Genomic DNA, 9810 nt, shown 5'->3' on the forward strand with positions numbered 1-9810 from the left:
TCATTGATAGAATTCCGAAAGGGTAGTTACTTAACCTCCTTTGATACTACCGAGAAGCTTAAATGAATGTTTTAAAAATTTTGTTGACACACCTACAGGTGAAAATGGAGATTCTATAAATATAGTTAACGTAGTATTTTCACTTTATTTTAACCCTTTTAAAAAACGACTCATGCAGAATTTAATCTTAGTGTCGCGGTCGTTTTCGAAAACACACAAATAACATGCACAAAGACCTAGACTTGGAACAGTTATTTGTGGATCTCAAAAATGCTTGTCATACGCGGGGTTCGAACCCACGATACGACGGTTTCGTCCGTGCACTCAAAATTCCTACCTTAACAAATGGAGTATAATTTTGATTTTTAGTAGAAAATACCAACAAATACTTGTTTACACAAACGTCGTATTTCAAATTATAGAGAAATGTATTCGCGTGTGAGCCCAGATTTCACCGTCTAACTAAATTGTGGTCTATGTTCACTTTCCGAAGATTTTCTCTTGTCTCAACATAAATCCATGCTTTTTAGATGACTCGCCTGATTTTACGAGAGATCTCAAAGAGTTGTTAACTTGTATGTGTTTTCTTGTGACTGTTTCTATTAGTGAAAGTATTTAAGGAGATATTGTAAACTCAATACTTTGAAAATTTGAAACTGGTCAAGTCTGAGTCTTATTTGATTCGTAGAAAAATAGGTTTAAGAAGTAGGTACTAATCGGTTGTATCTGTTGCTTAACCTTGACGTTTATCAACAAATAAAAGTATTAATGAAAAGAAAGTAACAGAAAAAATGGCAAAAATAAAAAAAATCTGCATCACTGACATGCTCACATACACCGTGATTTTTTTTAGTCGTCTTACAAAAGCAGCCCAGTTCATGTATCCAATGACTAGAACACGTTCATGATAAAAAAATAGGTATTTATGAGATTTGAATAAATTTAAAATGCAATTTTTATTCAATATTATGATGCGATTCGTAGTTTTTTAGAAACAGCTCTGTTGCGAGCGCGGTCCGAGCCTTGTAACAATGGTGAGGGGCGCGGGCGGCGGCGTTTTTATCATTTTTAAGAGTATTTTCAGATTTCTCTTGTTTAATTTTTCTTCGTACTTATTATACTAGTTGATGATAAAAAAAAATCGCGCCTGAGGGTATTTTACATCGGATACATGAACTGGGCTCCTTTTGTAAGACGACTAAAAAATCACCGTGTATATTATGCAATACAAAATACACAAACACAATTATTTACAAAATGAAAGACAGTTAATAATTTATAAAAATATTAATTTGACTAAATTGCTATTCCACCCTTTTCCTCTTTCCTAAATTTTTGCGTGCCCGACTAATATTATGTTATATGTATTTTTTTTCTACCATCTCTGTAACATATGGAATGCAATAAATGATTATAATTGAGTATTAAGTATTTAATTGTAAATAGCTGAATTTTGTCTGTATTTGTATAATAACTATACGCAAAGAAGTAGCAACTTTGAAACAGGGCCTCGATTCTGCTATTTACAATGGCCGATGAATGAATGGTAATCGGATTAAATTTGAAATTATTCCTTTTCTCTTAAGAATTTTGCCAATACAATAATTGGAAGTTAATTCTATTGACCTTGAGTGTACCGTCCCGTACTGAATTTCCAATTGTTGTGTAGAAAAATGCCTAAGAGAATATGAAAATTGTCATTTTAAGCCAAATGTCATACATTCGTCGGCCGTTGTAGATAGCAGAATTGGGGCCTTGGTAATATGGTCAAGAGGGCATAGACACACAGTTGATACGTGATTCAGGGTGATATCGTTTACAAATCTTTGGTTTATGCTAAATTCACTTGTAAAGTAACGGTCGCCCCTAGACTGCGAATTTAGTAGTAAAGGATGCTTGTACACTGCGAGCGATGAGTTGAAAGCTATGGTGAAGATATAATTGTAATTTTTTGCAGTACCTACGATTTTTTTTATTGCTTAATATTTTGCATCTTACAAAAATAACAAAATATTATTTTTGTAAGATGAAAAGTCGAGATATTTTGAATGAAAATCCCTACTAATGTTATAGATATGAGATTAGATATGATAAGAAAATTACTTAACCGATTGTCATGAAACTTTGAAGACATGTTCTGGGACGGATATTTAATGGATTATTTAATAAAAAACGTGAAGTTTGTATGTGGATGAATGTATGGATGAGGTAATTATGTTTTACTCTTACAAGTGCGAGTTAAATACAAGTACATAGGAAAGGTTATTTGCGAACAAAATTTGACATTAATAAATATTTTTAACTTAATAATTGTTTCTTAACCTCAATCTTTATTTTTTTGTAGGCTATAAAAATACGTCAAAGATGACGTATTTTTATAGCCAATTTCAGCTGTCATGAGATACAGCCTGTTAACGCACAGACTGACAGACAGCAGTACCTGAGTAATATACTTCCGTTTTTTTCTTTGCGTTTCCTAAAAAAGAAAACAAATGACATAACCAACAAAATAAACAAATACCCATAGATAATTTAGAAATGCAAAAACTCTAGCCCACCCACAGACAAGACATTTTTTTTTTCGTTTTCAATTTCGGACCCGTCTCATGCCAGTGCGTACACTTTCGATTTTACTCTTGTGCTAGTTTTAACACATTAGCTACATCTATTTTAAAGATGCCATCTAACACTAATATTATAGAGAAGGAAAGATTTGTTTGTTTGTTTGTTTGACACGAATAGGCTTCGAAATTACTGGACCGATTTGAAAAATACTTTGATTGTTGAGAAGCTACATTACCCCCGCTGAACATAGGTTTTCTATAATTTATTTTCAAAAATATTAGGGTTCCGTAAGAAAATTGCAATATTGTTACTCAAGATATACCCTTATATCTTCTAACACGCGGATGAAGTTGTGTTCAACATGCTAGTCTTGAATAATAAAAGATTCTAGTCTGAATTGGGTATGGTTTGTGAATGGGATTTGTTCTAAAGTAAATGAAGAATTTATATTAGGTAATCTTTTTTATTTCTCTTTTATTGTACGACTCCCGCAGTTAGGAATTTAATCCTTGTGACGCCGGGGGTTTTACAAATAAACTAATCATATGCACAAAGACACCCAGACTCAGGACAAGGATTCGTGGAACACACAAATGCTTGTACTTCGCCGTGATAGTACCCGCGACACAACGCGCACAGTGTGTTAGGCGTGGTGACCTCAACCACTCGGCTATCCGTGCAGTCGGTAAACCCTTGGACATTTACAAGTGTGAAATTAGTTTAAAAGAGATGCCACTCTACACCATGCTTTGCACTAACACGCTTCCACACCCACGTAAAACTTTAAAACATGGCGATAGACCCTCAAGATAAATGAAGTTAACGGCTTGACGCCTTTTTGCTCGACTTGGTGGAGGCACGGCCGTGCCCCCAGATATGTTTGACTAGCTGTTGCCCGCGAACCCGCTTCCTACAAATCGAAAATGTTAATTCTGGTTATAAACTATCTGTGTACCAAGTTTCGTCGAAATGCGTTCAGCGGTTTTTGCGTGAAAGAGGAACAAACATCCATACATACATCTTATGTCCATACATCATATATATTTTATGTAATAAATATTAGTAGGATTATATTATTACTAGCTGTTGTCCAACAAAAAATATATACGCCTCATTAGCAATATCTATCAGAACATGACAGCTAAAATACGGACAGAAAGAGTGGGTGAAGCCTTTCCCATAAAGAGAGGAGTTCGACAGGGTGATCCCATGTCACCCAAACTTTTCTCCGCAGTTCTTGAGTATGTATTTAGGCGCCTCGAATGGGACAACTATGGATTAAATATAAACGGAGTACACCTGAACCACTTAAGATTCGCAGACGATCTGATACTTATTACAGAGGACGCAGGAAGTCTACAGGAAATGCTTGAACAACTTACAGTCGAAAGTAGGAATGTTGGGTTGACGATGAACACCTCAAAAACAAAGCTAATGACAAATATAGAAAAGATACCCATTCAAGTTGATGGTACACAAATGGAATATGTGAACGAATACACATATCTTGGACAAATAATCTCCCCAAAAGATCTAACAAAAAATGAAATAAACAACAGAATTAACTTATCCTGGAAAAGATACTGGTCACTAAAAGAAATATTTAAAAACTCAGAAATATCACCGAAATATAAACAAAAAAGTATTTGATTCATGTATACTGCCTGTTATGACGTACGGGTGTCAAACATGGAGTCTTACCAAACAAAATATACGTGCATTAGAGACATGTCAACATGGAATGGAGAGGAGCATGCTCAATGTTAAATTAAAACATAAATTAAAACTTAAAACTGTACGACAGCAAACCAAAATTACAGATGTTACATACTGTATCAAGAAGCTAAAGTGGAGGTGGACAGGCCACATGATGAGAAACAAAAACAACAAATGGTCGAAAGAAGTAACTGAGTGTACCCAAGAAACTACAAAGGAAAAGAGGGAGACCAAACCGGAGATGGGAAGATGACATAAAAAGAGTAGCTGGCGCAACATGGAGAAGGAAAACACAAGATCGTGCGTTATGGCAAGCTTTAGGGGAGGCCTATTGCTGAGTAGCAAGACAATCTTCGCGAAACTGGTGTCAATATAAGAACTAACTTGTGAAAGAAATGTATTTGTAAGATTGTTTAATAAGGCTTATTATTATAGCTGTTGTCCGCGACTTGGTCCGCGTGGTTAGAAGATATAAGTTAGGTATTTTTGAACGGATGGCCTCGAAGATGAATAATTTTCCCTGTTTTTTTTTCATTTTCCATTGTATCTTTGCTCCTATTAGTCGCAGCGTGATGGTATATTAGCCTAAAACCTTCCTCGGTGAATGGCCTATACAACACAAAAATATTTTTTCAATTTTAACCAGTAGTTCCTGAGATTAGCGCGTTCAAACAAACAAACAAACTCTTCAGCTTTATATATTAGTATAGATTTACGATAGTAGGAAGTACGTATATCACTCTCCTAGCTCCAACTACACTCAATACTCATTCATTAATATTTAACAGTAAGCGTTCACCCAGTTAGTATATTAGTGATAATTTTCGCAACGTATCGATACAATTTCTGCTTTTTTCCATAATACAGTCATTTGGGTCAATAGAGCAAAAAAGCGTAGAAAATACCGTAATATTGAGATGCTTTTTCAGATTGAAATAGTTTAATATTATGTTTTTTTTTAAACGCACACACTTGGAAATTCTAGCAAATAGAAATTTATCAAATTAAAGAAATAAAATTTGTGTGTTTTGGATACATAGGTAAAAAAATAAATAAAAATCAAAATTTGTAATATGTTATAATAATATGAACGCCTTAAGATTGAACGCCATGTGTGTAGGTCTCTGTGTGTCTACCGTGTCTGTTCGTGGCACCGTAGCTCCTAAACGGATGAAACGATTTGGTTGCGGTTGTCGCATTAATTTGTGTCTGGTTGTGTGTGTTTTTAATTTGAAAGACGGTGCGTCTGTCTCTAGGTTTTAATTTTATTGTAAATCTTAGGTATAAACGCCAATGCCGTTGTATAAACGAAAATTTAGGGCCCCAATTCTGCTATTTACAACGGCCCGATTAATGAATTTAAATTAGCAATAGTTGTATAAGTCTAAGCACTTTTTCAACACAAAAATTGATCATTACACACAATTTTACATACACATTGAACACACAACAACAACTTTATAAACACGACCCGCTTAACCAAAAATACAGATTTATTTACATTTAAAAGCTATTAATATCATTAATTATGTATGCTTATCAAATGATCCACAAATCAGGGGCATAACAACCGGTTTCAACTTATTAATGACGAGCAGTAGCATGCAGGGGCTCTGGGCCCCAATTCTGCTATCTACAACGGCCGATGAATGAATGAAAAGTTTCATAAAATGTCAATTTTCGTATTATCTTAAGCATTTTTCTACACCAATAATTGTAAATTCAGTACGGGACGGTACACTCAAGGTCAATATAATTAACTTCCAATTATTGTATTGGCAAAATGCTTAAGAGAATATGAATAATTTCAAATTTAATCCAATTGTCACTCATTCATCGGCCATTGTTAAATAGGCTCTGCTCGCGTGGCTATCGGTTCTTGATGTATATCATAATTCTGTTTTTAAAGCCGAATAAAATGACCTATGTGTTATTCCAAGCTACAATCTATCTCTGTACTAAATATCATTGAAATCTGTCCAGTGGTTTTGAGTGAAACAGTAACAAATATCCATGCATACAAACTTTCGCGTTTATAATATTACTAGCTGTTGCCCGCGACTTCGTCCACGTGGTTAGAATTTTCCCCGTTTAAGCGCAAAAAATGTGTTTTTTTACGACCTCACATTAGAAACCTCAAAAATTGTAGCCTATGTGTTATTCTAATGTAGAAGCTATATTATGGTAAAGTTTCATTCAAATCCATTCAGTAGTTTTTACGTGAAAGAGTAACAAACATCCATACATCCATACTTACAAACTTTTCGCCTTTATAATAGTAGTAGGACTAGGACTATTACTCGTTTTGATACAGTCAGAGCATATTATATTCGTTTTTAATTTTATATTAAATAACCAGCATTTAACTTATTGTGACTTTCAGAAGCTCAGATCGTTTTCCAAATACTATTTTTGACCGACTTCAAAAGGAGTATATGACACTTTGTTTTTTTTTGCTGCGCTAGTATTTTTTACATAGCTATGTAAATGTAATAAAACATATGATAATAGTGTTTTAATTAAAATTAATTAGTTTTAACTAATAAGCTATAAAATCTTCAAATGAAATTAACGTGTGAATTGGTACAATTTTCTTTATAAATAAATGTTTGTTAATTAAATTTGCATATGTAAATAACTTGTCATAATGATGTGTAGATAAAAATAACGACATTATTAAAATAATGGTTACTTTTGAATAATAACTCTCTTGAGGCGTGATTCGTAATTATTTTTTTCTGTAATGCTTTTCTCACGCCTACTTCTCAGGGCTTAGGCCCTATTCTTTAACCCTTTTGGTTAGGCCTTGATTATGTTGAATCGCACTTTATGAGAGAGCAAATAAAATGCTTTTAATATATGGGACTGTATGAGACGTCGTTAATGAGCTGAATTTGACATGTCAGTTCAACACATTCCCAATGAGGCATTTGACAAAAAAAAGGTGTTTATTCCGGCAGACAGATTTCCAAAAAATTGTTGGCCTGTCAAGTACTTTTTCTCTTACCTCAAAAACAAAAAATGAAGGGGATACATTTATTTAAAATCTCGTTTGACGTCACTTACCAATATGCTTCTTACTAGCAAGTGATTAGCGAGTGATTAGCAAGTTTATCAGTCCCAACCATCATACGTTCTATCATCTTAAGTGGTTAATTTTTTTTTTTTTTTGATAGACGAGTTCTTTATATGAAAATATTATCCTATAACCTAAATAAGAAAAGAAAATATGAATCATTAAAATTTCACCCAATGCTCCAATGGTCTAATAATTAGCAACATTATTTTGATAGTAACTGTCGTGAGAATGATTCATTATTAAATGATGTAACGGTTTACTCACGCGTATTTATCGGGGTAGCCCGACTAGTTTCGGACCCAACCGGAGTCCTTAATCATGAGCAGACGCGGCGGGATCACGAGTCGAACTGCGATCCCGCCGCGTCGGGCTACCCCGATAAATACGCGTGAGTAAACCGTTACATCATTTAATAATTAGCAACATTATTACGATTTTTACTACCGGTTGTTATTTAGGCAACAACACCTTTTGTAGTACCCCATGAGACGTGTACGACACGACATATTAAGACAAACACGGATAGCCTAGTAGTTGAGATCAGCTCACCAAAGCCAGTATTCGCGACGTATCTCGAGTTCGATCCCCGAGGTAGGACAAGCGTTTGGTGTAATTCTGCGTGTCTTTGTGTATGTGACTTAATGTTCGTGATTTCCCCGTAGTACAAGGATTATTTTCATTGGGCGAAAGTGGGTTAAAGGAAAGTTTGAAAGTATATTAGTAATTTTGGAAACTTGGAATGGAGTGTGAGACTTCTACTGACTATAACCCATCTATATTCCTTTTTTTGCCCTTCGTGTACCGGGCCGGTACCCCTTTCGGACAATCCCGCTGCCCCGGCAGGCATCAGCCCTTATAAGACACAGAGCTTGCTGACTTCTGAGTGCTTTCTATGAGGTCTAAAATTAGGGTGTTGTCGTCATGGCAACGAAATACCGATACCTTTTTTGTATTGGGACTAACCCGCCACACACTCCCGCCATTGCAACTCCTGTAAGCCAAGATCTACAATGAAACCAACGAAAACCGCCTTAACACTGAAGTTCGGTGTATCCCAGGGAAACAATTAACTTGCCTTGGATCTCGCAACGAAATTACTGCGGACATTATCTATTTTTTAATGTTTTGTCTTTCACAATCGTATCGTCATCGTATCGTAGCCTGTAAACACGGCATAGCAACACGTAGCACCGGCGGAAGGATCGTAAACTACCAGGATACAATGTATGTCAATCAGCACACGTTAAGCATACCAAACGATCGAGACAGAATCGAAATTCTTAGCGAATTGCGGACACTTTCCAATTTGAGTTGAGGGCGTAATCGGTCTATATTTTGAGATTTAAGATGTGAGTTTTGGAGCATTTGTAGATATCTGGGTGTGTGGAAAATTGTTTTTTACTTGGTAGTGGAGTAAAATGATGAGGGCGGTGGTGAGTGTTATTGGAAAAGTGAAATGACGTAATAAATTGAAAGACAGAAATTATTTATTACGCTTTTAAGTAAGGAAACCTAAAAACAAGGCATAAGAATGCTACTGCTCGCATAGCCAAGTGTTAAGATAGGTCTCCACGCCGAACTCAATGACTGCAAAATTAGAATAGATTAGAAATGAATCTATATTTAATTGGAAGAATATTATTAGAATAGGGTTCACATAAATGCCTAATATGCTATAGCTATTTTTTGTGCATGTAACTTGAATGTTTGTAAAACGCCCCGCCACGCAAGGATTTAATGCGGATATGTATCCTAAAACCTGAAAAAACCGGGTCCACAAGACAATTGATATTCAGACTTTAAACCACAATGTCGCTAGCCCCAAAACCCCATGTAACCCAGTCCCACAATGTCAAGGCCTCCCAAAATAATTACATCATTAATATTCTAAATGTATCACTACTTCCAATTTGTATTCGGGTGTCATGTTTAATGATGTTTAATGGGTTTTGAGAAAGTTAAAGCTGACCATTGCGGACCTAAATTTGTAACATCTCTTCAGTAAAACCCGGTTAAGTGCGAATATGACTCGCGAAACAGAGGGTTCTGGACAAATATACTGAGATAGATCTCGATGGCGTGCAATTGGGGAGGCCTACGTCCAGCAGTGGACGAATATGGGCTGATGATGACGATGATGATGATTGATGATTCGGTGACAATTGTTATTTGACCTCGATCTTTATTTTTAGTATTTGTTGCTATAAAGGTAATAGAACTTTATCATCTGTGAAATTGATAAGTGGTTACTGATATAAAGCCTGGTAACAGACGGTCACGCAAACGGGTGGACCAATATTTAGAATATTGTTTCCATTTCCTCGTCATCTTTTGTTTCTACGTTAGCCGGTAATATCTCTCAAAACGAAACATCAAAAAAGTCACTTTGTAATTTTTTAATTATTGTTCTTGTTTTTAGTACTTATTTGAAATGTACATAATTATGTAGA

Source organism: Trichoplusia ni, chromosome 21, assembly GCF_003590095.1.
Source record: "Trichoplusia ni isolate ovarian cell line Hi5 chromosome 21, tn1, whole genome shotgun sequence".
Classification (NCBI taxonomy): domain Eukaryota; kingdom Metazoa; phylum Arthropoda; class Insecta; order Lepidoptera; family Noctuidae; genus Trichoplusia; species Trichoplusia ni.